Consider the following 20,955-nt stretch of genomic DNA (forward strand, 5'->3'; position numbering starts at 1 on the left):
TCTAGTGGTTCATGCCATATATTTCCTTAATACATTTTGAATTGATTTTTCTAAGTGCTAAATGAAAATTGTCTCAGTTCGTGCTTTTCCAAGTGTCTGTCCAATTTTCCCAGCACCATTTTCTGAAAAGACTACAGTATCTCCAGTGTGTGTTCTTAGTACCATTGTCAAAAACCAGCTGTTGTAGATGTACATTTCTTTTAGACTTTTCATTCAGTTTCATTGGTCTCTTGATATGCAAATACTATGCTATTTTGATGACTACATCTTTGTAGTATGTTTTATTTTTCACAAATAGGACCTTTTCTTTGTTACCATTAAAATCTTAATTTTGGAACACATTCTTGGACTGATGTTTCATATCTAGCAGTTTGTTCAATTTTAGTGCTCATCTTATCTCAATGATTTTTCCAGAACTAACACCTTGACCATAAAGATTTATGATTTTTTCCCAATGCAAACTTGGGCTTCTTTACAATTTTAACTTTTATGACAAAGACTTTATGAAGAGAATAAGCAAGAATCAAGTCTTTTCAAGCTGGGCTTCTTGGAGCTGGGGGAGACATGACTATGGCATCTCTTCCTTTTCGCCTACTTCAATATTGCCCTTTATTAAGGATAAAAAAAAAAGATTCCTTACCTATTTTCCTTAGCTCTTGTGAAGGTAATTTGATGTATGAGTATGCCATTTAAACATGGTGTGTCTGTGAGGAGATGATCACCAGAGGATCTTAGCTGCCATCTTGCTCCTCTCTAGATCTGTTTTTAAAATGAGCCCTAGAAAATATCTAAAATTTGTTCCCTATTCCAAATATACCATTTATTTCAAGTTTTACTTACAAATTAAGACTATGAACAGAAAAATGCAATAATGAGAATACGAAAACACAAGAAAGAGCAAAATAAAATGACAGAGGGCTGGGGATGTGGCTCATGAGGTAACACACTCAACTGGCATGCCCAGGGCACTGGATTCGACCCTCAGCACCACATAAAAATAAAGATGTTGTGTCCACCGAAAACTAAAAAATAAATATTTAAAAATTTTCTCTCTCTCTCTCTCTAACTCTCTCTCTCTCTTAAAAAAAGTAAAATAAAACAGCAGAAATAGAAAAGTAAAAAGGAAATAATAATTATATAACATGATTCTAATTTTGAACCAAATACAATGAGAACAGCAATTTACATGTCTTTATAGCAATTTCTGGGATATTGGGTTCTATGAATTTCTGAGTTGAAAAATCATGAGATAAGTTATTCATTTTTGGAGATTTTTCTGTGAGAATATACTTAAACATTTAATGCTGAAGAAAGACAGTTGATGAAATATTGTTAGATACATTAAACCCACACTAGTTTCTTAAGTAGGTATAAATATGTGCTTTGACTCTCAAGCACACTAAAAAAAATTACAAGATAAAGTTCTCAATAACTCTTTAGATTATTTTTAATTAAAAACTCTGTTTTTAAAAAAGGTTGTCAATTCAGTGAAGAAATAAAAGAATCATTCTGAATTTTGCAGGTAAAAATAAGTTATTAATTTAGATTGGCTTAAATTCTTTTTTTAAAAGCAGTTCTGTGGTTCATATAAACCATGGTCCAAACTTTTTTGAGAAAATAATAATGGCAATAAAAATAATAACAAGCATTTTTAAATTTTTCTGTTTAATGTATATTAGCATATTTAAATTTTCTAGGTACATAAAACAACTAGTTAGACTCCTGATGATGTACATTTCTTGTTGTTGTTGTTGTTGTTGTTGTTGTCTTTAGCTCATCCACCGACTGAAGGAGTTTCTGAAATGCTGTGTTATCTTTTCCAATGGCCAAAGAAAAATTATGATTCTTTTGGAATTCTTTATTTGTCTTACATAAATATAGAAAGCTGTACTATACATTGCTGTGAAAAAATATTCTGAAATTTAGTACTTTAAAGAAGTAGGTAATCTCACATGGTTTCTTAAAGTTATGACTATAGTCGCTGCTTAGCCATGTTTTTTTTTCTTTTTTTTATTGGTTGTTCAAAACATTACAAAGCTCTTGACATATCATATTTCATACATTAGATTCAAGTGGGTTATGAACTCCCATTTTTACCCCAAATACAGATTGCAGAATCACATCGCATACACATCCACATTTTTACATAATGTCATATTAGTGACTGTTGTATTCTGCTACCTTTCCAATCCTCTACTATCCTCCCTCCCCTTCCCTTCCCTCCCATCTTCTCTCTCTACCCCATCTACTGTAATTCATTTCTCTCCTAGTTTATTTTTCCATTCCCCTCACAACCTCTTATATGTAATTTTGTATAACAATAAGGGTCTCCCTCCATTTCCATGCAATTTCCCTTTTCTCTCCCTTTCCCTCCCACTTCATGTCTCTGTTTAATGTTAATCTTTTCATCCTGCTCTTCCTCCCTGCTCTATTCTTAGTTGCTCTCATTATACCAAAGAAGACATTTGGTATTTGTTTTTTAGGGATTGGTTTGCTTCACTAAGCATAATCTGCTCTAGTGCCATCCATTTCCCTGCAAATTCCATGATTTGGTCATTTTTTTTAGTGCCGTGTAATACTCCCTGGTGTATAAATGCCACATTTTTTTATCCATTCATCTATTGAAGGGCATCTGGGTTGGTTTCACAGTCTAGAAATTGTGAATTGTGCTGCTATGAACATCGATGTGGCAGTATCCCTGTAGTATACTCATTTAAGGTCTTCAGGGAATAGTCCGAGAAGGGCAATAGCTGGGTCAATGGTGGTTCCATTCCCAGCTTTCCTAGGAATCTCCATACTGCTTTCCAAATTGGCTGCACCAGTTTGCAGTCCCACCAGCAATGTACAAGAGTACCCTTTTCCCCACATCCTCACCAGCACTTGTTGTTGTTTGACTTCATAATGGCTGCCAATCTTACTGGAGTGAGATGGTATCTTAGGGTGGTTTTGATTTGCATGTCTCTGACTGCTAGAGATGGTGAACATTTTTTCATGTACTTGTTGATTGATTGTATCTCCTCCTTTGAGAAGTGTCTGTTCAGGTCCTTGGCCCATTTGTTGATTGGGTTATTTGTTATCTTATTGTCTAATTTTTTGAGTTCTTTGTATACTCTGGATATTAGGGCTCTATCTGAAGTGTGAGGAGTAAAAATTTGTTCCCAGGATGTAGGCTCCCTATTTACCTCTCTTATTGTTTCTCTTGCTGAGAAAAAACTTTTCAGTTTAAGTAAGTCCCATTTGTTGATTCTTGTTATTAACTCTTGTGCTATGGGTGTCCTATTAAGGAATTTGGAGCCCGACTCCATAATATGTACATCGGAGCCAACTTTTTTTTCTATCAGATGCAGAGTCTCTGATTTGATATCGAGCTCCTTGATCCACTTTGAGTTAACTTTTGTGCATGGTGAGAGGAGGGGATACAATTTCATTTTGTTGCATATGGATTTCCAGTTTTCCCAGCACCGTTTGTTGAAGATGCTATCCTTCCTCCATTGCATGCTTTTAGCTCCTTTATCAAATATAAGATAGTTGTAGCTTTGTGGATTAGTCTCTGTGTCCTCTATTCTGTACCATTGGTCCACTGGCCTGTTTTGGTACCAGTACCAGGCTGTTTTTGTTACTATTGTTCTGTAATATAGTTTGAAATCTGGTATTGCTATACCGCCTGATTCACACTTCCGGCTTAGAATTGCTTTTGCTATTCTGGGTCTAATAGCTTTATCTATTTCTACAAGAAATGCCTTTGGGATTTTGATTGGCATTGCATTAAACCTATAGATAGCTTTTGGTAATATCACCATTTTGATGATGTTAGTTCTGCCTATCCATGAACAGGGTATATTTTTCCATCTTCTAGGACCTTCTTCTATTTCTCTCTTTAGGGTTCTGTAGTTTTCATTGTATAAATCTTTCACCTCTTTTGTTAGGTTGATTCCCAAGTATTTTATTTTTTTGGAGGATATTGTGAATGGGGTGGTTTTTTCTCATTTCCGTTTCAGAAGTTTTGTCATTGATATATGGAAATGCCTTTGATTTATGCGTGTTGATTTTATATCCTGCCTCTTGGCTGAATTCATTTATTAGTTCTAGTAGTTTTTTTGTAGACCCTTTTGGGACTTCTAGGTATAGAATCATGTCATCTGCAAATAGTGATAATTTAAGTTCTTTTTTTCCTATATTTATGCCTTTAATTTCTTTCGTCTGTCTAATTGCTCTGGCCAGTGTTTTGAGAACTATATTGAACAGAAGTGGTGATAGAGGGCATCCCTGTCTTGTTCCAGATTTTAGAGGGAATGCCTTCAATTTTTCTCCATTCAGAATGATGCTAGCCTGAGGCTTAGCATAGATAGCTTTTACAATGTTGAGGTAAGTTCCTGTTATCCCTAGTTTTTCTAACGTTTTGAACATAAAGGGATGCTGTACTTTGTCGAATGCTTTTTCTGCATCTATCGAGATGATCATATGGTTCTTATCTTTAAGTCTATTGATGTGGTGAATAACATTTATTGATTTCCATATATTGAACCAACCTTGCATCCCAGGGATGAATCCTACTTGATCATGGTGCACAATTTTTTTGATGTGCCTTTGTGTCCGATTTGCTAGAATTTTATTGAGGATTTTTGCATCTAGGTTCATCAAAGATATTAGTCTGTAGTTTTCTTTCTTTGAGGTGTCTTTGTCTGGTTTCAGAATCAGTGTGATGTTGGCCTCATAGAATGAATTTGGCAGAGCTCCCTCTTTTTCTATTTCCTGAAATAACTTGAAAAGTATTGGTATTAATTCTTCTTTAAAGTTTTTGTAAAACTCTGCTGTATACCCATTTGGTCCAGGGCTTTTCTTGTTTGGTAGTCTTTTGATTGCTTCTTCTATTTCATCCATTGAAATTGGTCTGTTTAAATTGTGTGTATCCTCCTGACTCAGTCTGGGCAAATCATATGACTTTAGAAATTTATCAATGTCTTCACTATCTTCTATTTTATTGGAATATAGATTTTCAAAATAATTTCTAATTGTCTTCTGTATTTCTGTAGGATCTGTTTTGATATTGCCTTTTTCATCCCGTATGTTAGTAATTTGAGTTCTCTCTCTTCTTCTCTTTGTTAGCATGGCTAAGGGTCTGTGGATCTTATTTATTTTTTTGAAGAACCAACTTTTAGTTTTGTTAATTTTTTCAATAGTTTCTTTTATTTCAATTTTGTTGATTTCCGCTCTGATTTTAATTATTTCTTGCCTTCTACTACATTTGCTGTTGTTTTGATCTTTCTTTTGTAGGGCTTTGAGATGAAGTGTGAGCTCATTTATTTGTTGGTTTTTCCTTTTTTGAGGAATGACCTCCAGGTGATGAATTTCCCTCTTAAAACTTCTTTCATTGTGTCCCATAGATTCCGATATGTTGTGTCTGTGTTTTCATTTATCTCTAAGAATTTTTTGATTTCCTCCTTTATGTCTTCTGTAACCCATTGATCATTCAGTAACATATTGTTCATTTTCCATGTGATGTAGGATTTTTCCTTCCTTCTTTTATCATTGATTTCCAGTTTCATTCCATTATGATCGGATAAAATGCATGGTATTATCTCCACCCCTTTATATTTACTGAGGGTTGCCCTATGGCATAATATATGGTCTATTTTTGAGAAGGGTCCATGTGCTACTGAGAAAAAAGTATATCCACTTGATGATGGTTGATATATTCTATATATGTCAGTTAAGTCTAGGTTATTGATTGTGATATTGAGTTCTATAGTTTCTTTATTCAACTTTTGCTTGGAGGATCTGTCCAATGGTGAGAGAGGTGTGTTGAAGTCACCCATAATTATTGTGTTGTGGTCTATTTGATTCTTGAACTTGAGGAGAATTTGTTTTATGAACGTCACAGTACCATTATTTGGTGCATAAATATTGATAATTGTTATGTCTTGTTGGTGAATGGTTCCTTTTAACAGTATATAATGTCCTTCCTTATCCCTTTTGATTAACTTAGTCTTGAAGTCGATTTTATTCGATATGAGGATGGCCACCCCTGCTTGCTTACAAGAACTGTGTGCATGGTATATTTTTTTCCCAACCTTTCACTTTCAGCCTGTGTATGTCTTTTCCAATCAGATGTGTCTCCTGGAGGCAACATATTCTTGGATTTGTTTTTATAATCCATGTTACCAGCCTATGTCGCTTTATTGGTGAGTTTAAGCCATTAACGTTTTGAGTTACTATTGATATATGGTGTGTACTGCCAGCCATGTTTGATTATTTATCTTTTTTTAAAATTTAGTTTGTTTCTCCATTATTAGCTTTCTCCCCCCCGCCCTCTGTCATTAGCGAGGCACTTCCCACTGATGGTTTTGGTTATCGTTTTTTATTTCTTCCTCATGTAGTGTTTTGCTCAAGACGCTTTGCAATGCTGGTTTTCTGGCTGCAAATTCTTTTAGCTTTTGTTTATCATGAAAGATTTTTATTTTGTTGTCATACCTGAAGCTTAATTTTGCTGGATACAGAATTCTTGGTTGGCATCCATTGTCTTTCAGTGTTTGAAATACGTTGTTCCAGGATCTTCTCGCTTTCAGCATCTGTGATGAAAAATCCGTTGTTAACCTGATTGTTTTACCCCTGAATGTAATCTGCCTCCTTTCTCTTGTAGCTTTTAATATTTTTTCTTTGTTCTGTATATTGGCTATCTTCATAACAATGTGTCTTGGCGTTGGTCTACTGTGACTTTTTGTGCTCAGTGTCCTGTATGCATCTACAATTTGTATATCCTTTTCCTTTTTTATTTCTGGAAAGTTTACTATAATTATTTCATTCAGCAGGTTACTCATTCCTTTGGTTTGAATCTCTGTACCTTCCTCTATCCTGATGACTCGTAAGTTTGTTTTTTTTATGTTATCCCATATCTTTGGATGGTTTTCTTGTGATTTTTTACCAGCCTTTCTGAGTTGGCTAGACTCTTTTCAAGATGATATATTTTGTCTTCATTATCTGACGTTCTGGCTTCTACTTCCTCCACTCTGTTAGTGATACTCTCAATTTTGTTTTTAATTTGGTTTATTGTTTCCTTCATTTCTAGAATTATTGTTTGATTTTTTTTAATAATCTGTATCTCCTGATAAAGATGCTTAACTTCTTCTTTTATCTGTTTATGTAATTCATTTTCAATGTGTTCTTTCACTGTTTGGATTTGCTGTCTCATATCATCTTTAAGATTCCATTCCATCTGTCTAAGGTATTCCTTGAGTTCTTTATATGACCATTTTTCTGGTGACTCTAGGTCCTCCTGAATATTTAGGCTGTCCTTCATTGTTTGTACTCCTTTTCTTCCTTGCTTTTTTATGCTGCTCATGTTACTTCTTGTTCTGTTTGACTGCTGAGTTACTGTTTACTCTTATAAATTTATTTGATGCTTGGGAGGAAAGATATTGGAAGGGAAGAAGTCACTAAAGAGAATGAGATTAGGCAGGTTGAATTCAAGGAAGGGGGAATAAGAAAATTGAAAAGAAATGAAAAGACAAAAGAAAAAATAGAAAAGAAAGAAAGAAAAAATTTAAAAAATAATAATAAAAAAATGAAAATGAAAATTAAAAAAATAATAATAATAAAATAAAATAAATTAAAAAATTTAAAAAGTTAAAGAACAACAACAAAAAAATGAAAATGAACGAAAAAAAAAATTAAAATGATAATAATAATAATAATAATAATAATAAATGCAGTCATAGATTTCGATTAACTTCTCTTCCAGTAGGTGGAGCTGTGCCCACTGGGCCAAGCTTCTCCTCTCAATAGGTGGGAACCAATCACTGTGCAGCAGCTCTTCCTCCCAGACTGGGTGGGTCTCCAATCCTGAGTGTCTAGGGCCTTCTCTTGTGTTTCCTTGAGCCAGGCCCCGCTCACCTGTGACACTTACCATAATACTGGCTACATGCCAGGTCTGCTGCTCCTGGAAGCCCTGTTTTCATGAACGCCTGGGCACACTCTCCCTGTTTGCCTCCCTCAGACCCTAAGTTTGTAGAGCTTGGGGCTGAGAACCCCCAGCGAATTTGCTTGCCCTCTGGTAGCCACGCCCTCAGTAGCTGGTGCAAGAGACCTCAGTTGTCAGCACTAGTGGGAACGGTAGCTGGGAGTTCCACGCCTCGAGTCCCGCGCCACTCCTGATTCCCTCGGTCTGGCTATTGAGCTCACAGGAGAGCTGGGAGGGGCCCTTAAGGTTTTCCTGCTGTGTGGAGAGGGATGGCTAGGGGATTACACACCTGTAGCCGCTGGTTTCAATGAAGTTATCTCCTCCGCCCCTGATGTCAGTTCTCTGCCATGGTGGTATCCCATGCAAATGGTGACCGTTCGTTCCCTTTGCTAGGTGACCAATGCAACAGGTGGGTCCTGACTATCTCTCCCAAGCCCCGTTTCAATCCTGTTGCCACTTCCTATGAAGGCTCTGTTGCCTTTTACTTCTGCAAGTTTAGAAGACCAGTTATTTCAGCGGGATCGTTAGTGCTGAGTAATGAGAAGCAGGCGAACAGGAGCTTGAATGCAGTCGATCCGGGCTCTGTGTGTGTTCTGAGAGGCCCAAACTGTTGGCCCCAGATTCATGTCAGCTCAGCATTGCCTAGTGATCCTGAGCAAACAGCATTTAGACAGTTTACAACTCCCTATGCCCGCACAGCTGGAGAGGTCAGAGACTTGATCTCTTCGCGCCCACTGCCATGTTGGATCAACCCTTAGCCATGTTTTTCTAACTCAGGGTCTCTCATGAGCTTAAATAATGTATTAACCAAGGCTTCATTCATTTGATGAATCTGAGGTGCAGCCTCATCCCTGTCTCCTTGTCTCCTGGTCCTCTCTTTTGGGCTACCTGAATGTCCTGTGATGTAGCAGCTTATTTCCCCTGGAATGCATGACTGAGAGCAGGGAGGAAGCCTCTGAAACAGCACATCAGTACTTCTGATGTATTTTAGTTGCTACACTGAGCAGGCTTTATATTATAGGCAAGGAAACTACAGAAGGTATGATTTTTAGGGATCTGGGGTCATTTCAGATCATCTTGATGGTTAGCAACTGCATGGCTAAATGGATTTTTGTCTGAAACAACTGTCCAGTCTTTGAAAATATGATCTGGTAAATCCAGTAATTATTAATAATAGCTGATGGCACAGGGCATTCGATGTACACAATGACCATCTTCATACTCTATAATAACCTACTAAAACTTGTAAATGTGAAGGAAACTATAATTTGTAACTTTGAAAGAATCTCCTTTGATTTATGTGTGATATTGATGATGAAGGAATTCCGTAGAGGATATACTTTTTCATTAGATACATATTTGAGAACATCAGTTCATTATAAATACTAGAGTATTCAGATGAAAGTGCATTTAAGTCATTGTTAACCTGTACTGCATAGATGTTTAGAGGTGATAGATTTCAATTAAAACCTTGTGATTATTTTCCCTGTAGAATTTAAACTTTCTAATTTCACTTGAAAAATGCAATCACAAAAAGAAGAGAACATAATTATCTTCCATTAGGATCATTCTGTAGTACTTCTATGCACTGAAAACAAATTGACTTTGCCAAAATAAAGAGAGGAAGTATGAACAAACATCACATTTAAATACATATTGAGATATTAAAGGTCATAGAGGGAAGCCCTAAGAGTTTAAAATTCATTTTAGTGTTTGGGGTATGATATACTTCTGGTGTTTCAAGGGCCTACTTAGTCTTATTAAAACTCTTTTTTTAGGTTTTCATTGATTTCAACATTTTACCTAAGGCTAGAGCTTGTGATATTTTTATGCATGCAATCTAGTTCATGTTTTGTAATGTATGGTTGCAATCTATTTCATGTTTTGAAATTTATGGTTGGTTCAAATTACTGGTTGTTCCTGATAACCAAATTGCCTGAATAAACTCTTCTCTGGCTCAATATTCAAAGTATATTTAAAATAAGAGCCATGGGTAAAGTTGAAAGCACTTTGAAGGTTCCACTTTGGGCATTATATTCCCTATCCTTGTACTCACAAGGGTTTGGTGAAATGTATGTTTATCATGAAAAACAAAAAGTTGAGTGTTCTCTATCTTTTATGATCAAGGAAAGCTTAAAAATTCAAGGTAACTGATTTTTCCCCAATAATTTCTGAGAAGAAACTTTAGCTTAAAGTCATATTATACTTAAAAGTAGGTTTACTTTCTATGTTATTATTCATTATTTCTTACCTCAGTACAACTTATGAACAGGTGCTGAGAAAAATGTTAGTTCCGTGAAATGGTGCACTTTGATATTGGAAGTACAATATACACTATGAAGCATTATATTCTCCATTACTCATGCTTTTATTAGAATTTCTTATCTAGAATCAGATGAGTGCTATTTCAAATTAATAAGAACATTTAGAGTTCAAATCAACTTCTGCACTGGGAACTCAATTTGTTCTCCTTTTGATTATACACGGCCTGCTCATTGTTCATTTCCCAAATCTGCAAATGTGATTTCTGGAAGAGGTGTGGATTTAAGAAGAAATATGGATAAAGAAAGGAGTACAGAACTGTACTCCTAAGTCTAACCTGCCCAATTTCAGTTTTCAAAGTGAAACAATCTTTCAAGAATATTTGCTTCCTAGGAATGTATCTTTGGGGTTAGAAAAAGACTCAAATCAGCTAAAGTACATGGAAAAGTGTGTGTGTGTGTGTGTGTGTGGGGGGTAGTGTGGTGTCGATTCTGCCCCCAAAGAATCTGATTAATAAAATGCTCAAATAAGGTAGAAAACAGGTTACATTAAAACAAGTAAAATATAAAATAGAAATGAAACAGAGTCTAATACTGGGTCTGGTCACATTGAGCTTTGAAAGCAATAGTTGATAACTGGGATTTTCATATTTTTGTATGGTATTATAATAAATGGTATACATGATTAATTGTGTAACCATATAATTATACAGTTTGTATTATCAGGAATATTTTTATACATCCATTCTAAAATAAAACATTATAGAAAAATCTTTAATACATGAATACTATCAAGCATATGTATACATACTAATGTGATAACATTTTTACCTTTTAACTTTTTATATATAATATCAAAAATTATGTATATTTATCATGTTAATGTGTTTTGAAATGTTATACATTGTGACATAACTAAGTTGAGCTAATTAATATATGCATTACTTCATATACTTATTTTTTCAGTAAGAATACCTAAAATTTACTGTCTCAGTAATTTCAAAGAATAGAATATATTGTTATTAACTATAGTCATGATGCTGCAAAATAAAGCTCTTGGACTTATTCTCCTATCAAATTAAATTTTTCATTCTTTAACCACCATCTCTTCAATTCCCCATTTCTCCCAGCCTCCAATAACTACTGTAAAAATCTTTGGTACATTTCAAAATACATACTTAATTGGAAACTTATTTAGACGGGTTAAAGGGAATTAAGATTCAGCCTTGAAATTTTTCTCTCAAGCTCTACTCATCTGTCATGCTCATCCCTCAGAATGGGTGAATTTCACTGTAGAAACCTCCAGAGACAGGAAGATTAATGTCCTGATTTTGGGAATAACTTGGAATAATCCATAAAGACCAGATTTGTAGTTATGTCTGAGAAAGTAAAAGGGTTAAAGTTTGTGAATAAATCACTTCAAAAGTAATACCTGGATTAACTATGTGTTGTTGGTAGTTAAGAAAAAGAAAAGCACTGAGAACAAATGATTCCAATGTTTCACTTAAATAGCAAAATGAACAACTAAATTATAAATCCAAATATGAAAACCAAGAAGATTAAAAATAGCTGCCATTTTTTTTTAACTAACCATGTGGTACACACTCTGCCCAGTTATTAAAAATTTACTCCTTATAACACCAGAATAAAATAGGAATAATTACTACTCTCATCTTAATGATGAGAAAACTGAGGCATAGAGACTTTGAGTAAATTTCTCACATCCCAAAGCTGGTAAATGTGAGAAATTCTTTTCCAGGAAGATTAATCTCATGATTCATTTTTGTCAGGACTTCAAGGTGGGTCAGTCCAACTCAGGAGCCTGTCTTCTAAGCACCATAATTTTTCTGAATTAGCATAAATAGGGAAAGCAGAAGGGGAGAGAGAATGGAGAGATGATGAATCTGGTTTAGAAATACTGTGTTCTCAAAAAAAAAACTTTAGATCTAGACAGATTTGGGATTTAATTTCTCTTCATATCTACAAAATTCTATCTGAAAAATCTCCCCACTTGAAAAATGGGCTATCAATTAGTAGTATGATGTATCAATATGATCAAAAATAAAATATTAACATATAGTGTATAGCAAGCTATATATTCAATTTGTTTATATTTACTACTAGGAAAGCTTGTGCAATTAAAAAAAATAAATAAATAACCTAATATAAATTTTAAATTTACCCCAGTCTAATACAAAAGATAACTGGTGATTTCTATGTGAAGCTGCAGTCTAAGTCAAACAAATATTTAATGATAAATATTTAGAACTAAGAAGCTCATATTTTCATTATTCACTTAATATTAAACATATCCATTTACATTTATCAATTTCTAATTTCTAAATTATCAATTTCTAAATTTATCAATTTCTATTTATTAACATATCAATCTCTTCTGATACATATGAAGTTCTGATTCTAGTTAGGACTGAGATGCAGCATTTACAAAAGAAAATTAATATCACCAAAAGTATACAATCCCAGCTATATTAAGGTGATCAAATCAGCTTTAAGATTCATAAAATATTACGGTGTGATAGTGTGCCCTTCTTTTCTCTTGTTTATCTTGTTGGCTTGTCTCTAATCCAGATGCCAGGCAGTTTTGTATGAAACTCCCATGTTAGATGGCAGGTTGTCAAATAATTGGCCATTATATTTTTTTTCTTTCAAGTAGTATGTAGAACTAAAGGTTGGATCATGAAAGAAAGATAAGCATCTGCAATACTAAACCTCACATATCCTAGAATACACCTAATCAATACATGCTAATGATGTTATAATTGCATCCTACCATCTTTGATACCATTTCTCTAAACTGGTTCTCTAAGTGCACTCCAGGACAAGCTTTATAAGTTTAAGCTGGTAGAATTTACCATTTCCCTATTAAAATTTAAATGTGTCTAGCTGAAGTCCATCTATAAAATGAAACCTTTTTGTGACTCTTATGGAAATGACTTTGTGTTCTGATCAACAGGAAAAGCTTCTATATTCTGCATTACTCAGCTATTTGGCACTTTGTACGAACTTTCAGATTATGAATGACATTGGGTTTGTATGCATATACTATATATTCACTTAGATTGCAATATTTTTAGGACAGGGAGTTTTTATACTTCTTTTTAAAATCATTATGCAGATAACCCAGTGCTTTATTTAACAAAGGCTTCTGATTGATTTCGGTGTGAAATAAAATCATTTGTAACTTTCCTGAATGGTTCCTTCATGGGGATTCTGGTTGGGGTTCTCTGGTTGTAATAGAATGGATCCAACCAAAGGAAAAGCTGTCAGAAAGACAGGAAGGGAGCAGCTCTGACTTAATGACACTCTTTTCCGGGAAGATTAATCTCATGATTCATTTTTGTCATTTTCTGTTCTTGTTCCACTCACTCAAGATTTAAATTTTTATGACATCTAGTGTGATGGGCCTATTTTGGGCCATTCAGCTTTTCCTTTGGTATTTTTGTCAGATTGAAATGACATTCCCACAAAGAAAGGTTAAGAAGAGGCTTTACCCATTCCCCCACTCCCACCCCCCAAAAAGGTGGTAGAAGCTGGAAGGGCATGATCAGTAATATGTCCCACAGCACACTTCACAATGATGCCATTCTTGTCTACTTGAAGATGATAATCCTGAGTCAAAGGAAGATGCCAATGGCTTACACAGACAGCTCGACTTTGCAGGTGTCCTTTGGAAACTAGACAGATGTAGCTCTGATCTAAAGCTAATAGGAAAATAATCACATTGAATATTTTTATAGGCTCCTATATTGATTTCTTTTGTTGAGGGGGTTACCGGGGATTGAACTCGGGGGCACTTGGCCACTGAGCCACATCCCAAGCCCTATTTTGTATTTTATTTAGAGACAGAGTCTCACTGAGTTGCTTAGTACCTTGCTTTTGCTGAGGTTGGCTTTGAACTCATGATCCTCCTATCTCAGCCTCCTGAGATGCTGGGAACCTAGCTTGATTTCTTAATAACAATTGGGTAGATATGTTTTCATTAGAATAGTTAGGCAAGCTAAATAACCTTAAGCAAGATGTTTAACATACCTGAATTTAGTTTTATAATTTAAAAAATGAGGATAATGAAACCAATATACCTAAATTGTTATAAAGATTAAACAAATTAATGAAAATATATGCTTGATATAATGCTAGGCTACAGTAACTGTTTAACTATTTCTAGCTACAAGCATGATTACAGCCGTAACATTCAATTAATCAGTGCAATCAATATTTCACATTTATATCCAAACACCTTTGTAAATGACTAATTGGCATTTGAACTAGAGACACACCTAACCAGTGCCCACATTTAAATATTAGCCATTTAAACATTAAATTACTTTTACTAAAACTAAACTTTAAGAATTCAAAAAATATTTCTTATAGTTTGTAAGCATAGTTTTCTATGTGCACAGACTTATAGAACAAAATCATTTCAGATACTTTAAATGATATCAAAGAAATTAAACTAATTAGAGGTTTGAGAAGAGACAGAAACATAGTTAGATCTAGCTATACAGCTTCATAAATACTCATCAATGGACAAATTCCAAATTTTCTGGATGCAAAATAGAAAAATCAAACAGGTCAAAATATTTGGAAGGGGAGAGTTTTAAGTATTTGAAGGAGTGACAGGAATGCAAAAGGATGTATTTACCTTTGTGACATGTATATAAAGTTTACTGTGTGGAAATCTGTTTCACAAAGCCTTGCTATGAAAGACAGGCAAGTAATGTAGTAATTCAGTTTGATTTAGGTAAATGCTGAAAGAAGCTTAAATCAGGTAATGTCCCCCGATGTGTTTCTTTCAGGTTATCCTTGATTGATAAGAAATTTGATTTACTTTATTCCAAAGAAATCACATTTAAAAAATTGCTCACTTTTACATGTTTCTTTGGGATCTTATAGGTTTCTTTTCTGAATTATAGAAATAGGAAAGAAAATAGAAAAAAATAGGAAATAAAAAAAAGAATATAGATTTTTCCTATTTTGTATATACAATGTACTTAGTTTAAGATTTGGATATGGGGCTCTGGCTGTGGCTCAGCAGTAGCACACTTGCCTGGCATTTGTGAGGCACTGGGTTCGATCCTCAGCACCACATACAAATAAATAAAAAATAAAGGTCTATCAACAACTAAAAAAATAAAAAATAAATAAATACGATTTGGATGTGTTTCACTTTGTAAAGATGAGGCCTCTTTGGATACAAGGTATCTCCCCTTAGTCATGGTGTGAGTGGGGATGTTTCCTGACCCTGAGTGAGTACCTAAGACCACAGAGTACTAAGTCCTAAATATGCTATTTTTTACAATATACACACATACATAAACTACAATGAAGTTTAACTTATAAATTGGACACAGTAAGAGATTAACAACAATAGTAATAAAATAGAACAAGTGCAAGTACTAAACTAGAAGTTACATGGATGGTTTCTCGCTCGCTCTCTCAAGATATCTTCTTGCCTTGTACTGACCACATTCAACTGTGGTTAACTGAAAATGGAAAGCAAAACCACTAACAAGTGGGACTACTATTACTTGAATGGTAGAATTGGAGGGGTATTGAAGAAGCTTATGTAGATTCAAGCTTACACAAACTTCATAAAAAAAGTTTTTCTCTTTTTGACAAGGACATTGCCTGACCCCTGTGGCATGATGAATGCCAGGCAATTTCCAAAATGGTTTGAGCTTGAATGACTTGTCTTTTTCTAAGTTAAACAGAGAATTTAATTCGATATTCCTTAAACTCAAATTTGAATGAAAATGTCACAGTTACTGGAAACATGGTTCAGTGGTAGAGTGTGTGCTCAGCATGTCCCAGGCCCTGGGTTCAATCCCCAGCACTGCCAAAAACAAAACAAAGATGGTCAAAGAACAAACAGCAGCAACAATAAAAACATTTTAGTCCTAACTTCTTTGATCCATTCCCAGAGATACTGATTCAGTAAGTCTACAGTGGGTCTCAGGAATTTGAACTTTTGTAAAGCAGCCTGGCTGATTTCAATCTAAGTGGGTCACAGATCACTCTTTGAGAAATACCCAAGAGTCATGGCTTCTCCCTAGTATCATTTCCACTTATTTATTCTATCATAAAAGGATCCTCCAATCAACTGACTGTAACTTCCCCTGCTGTTGGGAGCCATGATAAAGAAGATCCAAAGTTTTTATATATTACTTAAATTGGTATTTGTATTTGAATGCGAATGCCTAATAGTTAAGCTGGATCTCTCAAACCACAATTCCGCTGCATGTTAGTAGGTGTTCTAGAATTCTATGGTCAAATGGATTTGTATGTGATATTACTTCTATTAGAGAGTAACAGAGAGATACCAACATAAAATTATCAAAATTATTTAGCTTTTCAATTTTTGAATCAAACTTCCCAGGCTCTGACTCTGGGATCTTCTTGAGACAAGTCAGTTAACATCTGGTAGAAGTACTGTCTTCATTACAGAAACTCTAAGCCCCATCTTGTTCTTTCTAAATCTGTTATTTTCCTGGCAATTCATACCAACTGCTGTTGTGGTCTCAAAGTCCTCTGACTTGCTAGAAGCCTCATTGAGTAAGATTAATAAGAGATGGCAGTGTTAATAGCAGCTGGGAATAAGGGATCTTTCAAAGCAAACCTGATTATAAGGACTAAAGAATTTTCATATGGCTAAAGCTGGTGTCTGTGACAGGTACAGGTAGTGTAAGATGCCTCGCTAAACCTTTTTAAAGGATGTAGAAATAAAAATGGGGAGCTTTTGTGAGAAAAAGTATTAGATATTTAGTGGATGAAATCAAAGTGATACAAAGTCACTTTTGGAGATTACTAGTATAGACTGAACTGTAGTCAAATATAGTTTATAAGAGGCTGATTAGGGAGATCTCTTGATGCCAGCCAGGGCAACACAGTGAAAAAGTGTTTCAAAAATAAAATAAAACAACACAAACAAACAAAAAAAAAGAGGAAAGGAACATTTGGAGAATTGCTTATTATTCATCATACATAAGGACCTAGAAAACAAAGAAAAACAACATAATTTTCCATGTTCAAGCATTGGGTAGGTTACATAAGAGAGAGGACATCTTGACTAATGACCAGGAGTAACAAAGTCTAGTAAAGCCATCTTTTGGGAATAGAATGTTCTAGTCTAAGAGAAGCTCCTTAGGATCATCTAAATTCCTGTTACTTATTCCTGCAATAAGCAATAGTCTACATTAGTTTCCATGTAATTTTGCCTTACAGAAAGTATATTTTTATTATGGCAATATGTGCATTCCAGTCAGAATAAAGTCATAATTATTCTTACAAATAAATAACTTTGTATTCTGTTTCACATTCTAGTCTGTTATTAAATTATTTTGGATTAAGTTAATACCCCTGAGCCTGATCATATCTGAAAAACTACACAATTGGTTTTCTATACAGTATTGTTTCAACAAAATCCAAACTCTAGTGAAATCACCATCTAGACGCTAGAGAGCTAGGAGGTTTTTGGTAGACCACTATCAAATATATCCCTATCTTTCTATTTATTTCTCTTCAAAGTGCAGCATAGTGAATATAAAGATTTGTATGAGCAAGTAAATTTTGTTTCAAATTAATATACTTTTGTAGTTGATAAAAAGAAGTAAATTTACTTCTTGCCATTAAACTGTTAGCTATATGTTTAGCAGACTCTATAGGGTGGATTATTCACTTGGGAGAATTGATATCTTTCTTTATTGTTTTTTTCTTAGAATTTTGCAAAATAGAGGACCAAAAAGAAGCTTCATTGGACAAATTTCTTGCAAATATAATATGGTTTCCCACATCTCAAATCACTAGATTGAACTTCACTCATAACTGCAGTTCCACCTAAAATCTGTTTGGACATAACCTGCAAAGCTAAGTGTTCAACTTAGAAATTCTTCCTTGTCCAATGGAAAAATATGTAGTTATTACAGATAATTGTAATGTGAATTAAATTGTGCATAATTTTTAATACTTTTCGTGGTGTTGAGATCTTTTGTGGGGAATTCCTAAGTGATATAAGAAGGCTTTATTCTGACTTTTTTTCCTTCTAATTCAACTTCTGCGATATTATAAAACTTAGGTTCTTAATGCATGCCACAAAAGCATTAACCCATCATGTTTTATAGGTATTAGTAAAATGCCTCACATATAACTACATAATCTCAAAACTGTCTATATCATCTCTTATATTTCAATTGGAAGATTACTGCACAATTCTTTATACATACTTAGTCTCTTTTTGTGTGTGTATCTTTTCTTTCATTTTCTGGATATTATGAGAGAGAGAGAGAGAGAGAGAGAGAGAGGGAGAGAGAGAGAGAGAGAGAGAGAGAGAGAGAGAGAGAGAGAGAGAGAGAGAGAGAAACCTGCCTACTTAATTTCCTAAGTATAAATCAGAAATTTGAGCACTAGATGTTTTACTCTCTCCTTCATTCTTTTACCTGAGTTAGTGGTAAATTTCACTAGAATACTAATCAGTACCCATGGCACTGAGATTTAGCTAAAGAACAATTTAAATTAATCATTATTCTGCAAATTGCACTTATGCTATAATTAGAAAAACTTTATAGTTATCCCAGTAGGTAGAGAGTCTCTTGACTTCCTCCTACTGTTCCCTAGAAGTATAACATATTTAAAATATTTTTTTAGTATTGATGGATCTTCATTTTATTTATTTATTTGCAGTGCTAAGAATCAAATCCAGTGCCTCACATATGATAGGCAAGTGCTCTACAACTGAGCTACAACTCCAGCCCCAACTTATATTTTATTTCACATAAAAAAGCAATTTTTTTGTTTTCTTATGACATACTTTAAATAACTAAATTTAAATAAATTTAAAATTAATTTAAATTCAGGAAACACTGATTTACATGTTCCTTAAAAATTAAAACAAAAATTTTAAATTGCATGAAATATTTTTAAAGAATTATATATATTTTGCCATAACAAGATAAAATACTGGGACACTTTGCTACTGGAAAATTTCTGAAAATGATAAGTTTCCTAACCTTTTATTTAGTATAACTTCATTGTCATGGCTCAAAATCACCACCTTTATAAGCAACAAAGAGATAATAAAGAAACAATGGTTAAACTACTCAAATAAATCATGATTCACTTTGAAATGACAAAGCACCTTCTCTTCAGCCAGTTTTCATGTGTACTTTGATTTTTATTGAGTACTTACATTAGTCCAAGTGCTTGGTCAGAGAGTGTGGACTAGGGGATTTTGGAGGACCATGACCTGATGGTTTTTAAAGACTACCAGAGGGGGCAGATGATCACACCATTATTTCTACCACTTTAAGATTTCAAAGCCTTTGGGAGGGTCTGTTATTTATAAAAACTGACAAGGAAGGACATAATTCCATCATGGTAGGTGAGGAGGAAATTACCCTTTATGGGCTTTTAGGCTCACAGAAATCCTAGAATGTGGGAACTTTATGCCACATTGATAATTCTAGAGCAAGCTTCCAAAACCATGGGAAACCATTATATGATCTTAAGTAGGAGAACAATGCAGTCTAGTCAGCTTTATAAATTTCCCAGGTATTGCTATGAAAAATTTTAAACATCCCCTCAAATTAAAATTATTGTAAGGTAAACTTCCAAATAGGTACCACCTTGATTCTATAATTAAAAATATTTTGCTACATGTGCTTAGGCCCATTCATTTACCCACCCATTTAGTTCATCTATCAATCCACTTTGTTTTTCAAAAGATTTTAAAAAATTGAGATATAATTTACAATCAGTATATTTTACCCTACTTAGTATATAGATTTTTGAACTTTGAGCAGACATAATGTCATGTAGCTCCCACCACAACCAAGTTGCAAAACAGTTTGATCTAACATGCTTAAATCTTTTCAAAGTTTTTTATTTTTTATTTTTTCCCCAGACATCAGCTATTTCACCTCTGAGAACTTCAGGATACATGTTAAAAAAATCTCAACATTTGTCAAAGATGATTTATACATTTGGGGTAAAATGTTCATAAAGAAAAAGGCACCATTTATAACCTTTCTTCAAGCAGTGGTAAATGCATAAATCTGACCTTGTAGAATGCTGAGTACCTTACAAATCAATTTCTGGTCCTATTCTGCCCTTCACACTAAGAACCAGGTCTCTGATTTTGTTTTTAAAGGATCATTTTGCCTATTCTAGAATTTTAGGTAAATAGAATCAAAGAGTATGTACTCTTTTGTTTAAATCTTCTTTGATTTAGCATGATATTTTAAGAGACATTTGAATATATCAATTTTCTTTTTAAATCGCTGTGTTGTACTTTGTTCTGTAAATGTAGAACATTTTATCTATCCATCCATTTTCCTGTTGATGGCAACTTGAACTTTTCCAGTTTTGATATTGTGAATAAAACAGTCATGAACTTCTTATATAAGGCTTTTAATATTATACATATGTATACATAAATATATGTGGATTTACTTATGCAAATATCCAGTATTGAGATTTATCAGTTATTTTATTTTGTTTTATTTTTGTACTTCAGCCACTAAACACATCCCCAGCCTTTTTTTAATAGTTTTTTTTAAGTTGTAGTTGGACACAATTGCCTTTATTTTATTTATTATTATGCGATGCTGAGGATCGAACCCAGTGCCCCGCACATGCTAGGTGCGCGCTCTACCACTGAGCCACAATCCCAGCCCCAGCCTTTTTTAATACTTTATTTAGAGACAGGGTATCACTGAATTGCTT

The 20,955-nt window shown here is 34.1% G+C and overlaps 1 protein-coding gene across 6 annotated transcripts in view; it reads left to right on the forward strand.

Annotated features, from left to right (window-relative positions):
• LOC120891906 (uncharacterized) overlaps positions 1-20,955 on the forward strand; it is a 211,730-nt gene that overhangs the window by 153,742 nt on the left and 37,033 nt on the right. The window contains exon 5 of one of the 6 annotated variants that reach the window (XR_013435148.1): positions 17,955-18,554. The exons of the other annotated variants lie outside the window; for them this stretch is intronic. The gene's annotated coding sequence lies outside the window, so the exon portion shown is untranslated. Of the gene's footprint in view, positions 1-17,954; positions 18,555-20,955 lie in introns of those variants that run through there. 6 annotated transcript variants of the gene reach the window in all.

Source organism: Ictidomys tridecemlineatus, chromosome 2 (genome assembly GCF_052094955.1).
Source record: "Ictidomys tridecemlineatus isolate mIctTri1 chromosome 2, mIctTri1.hap1, whole genome shotgun sequence".
Taxonomy (NCBI): Eukaryota; Metazoa; Chordata; class Mammalia; order Rodentia; family Sciuridae; genus Ictidomys; species Ictidomys tridecemlineatus.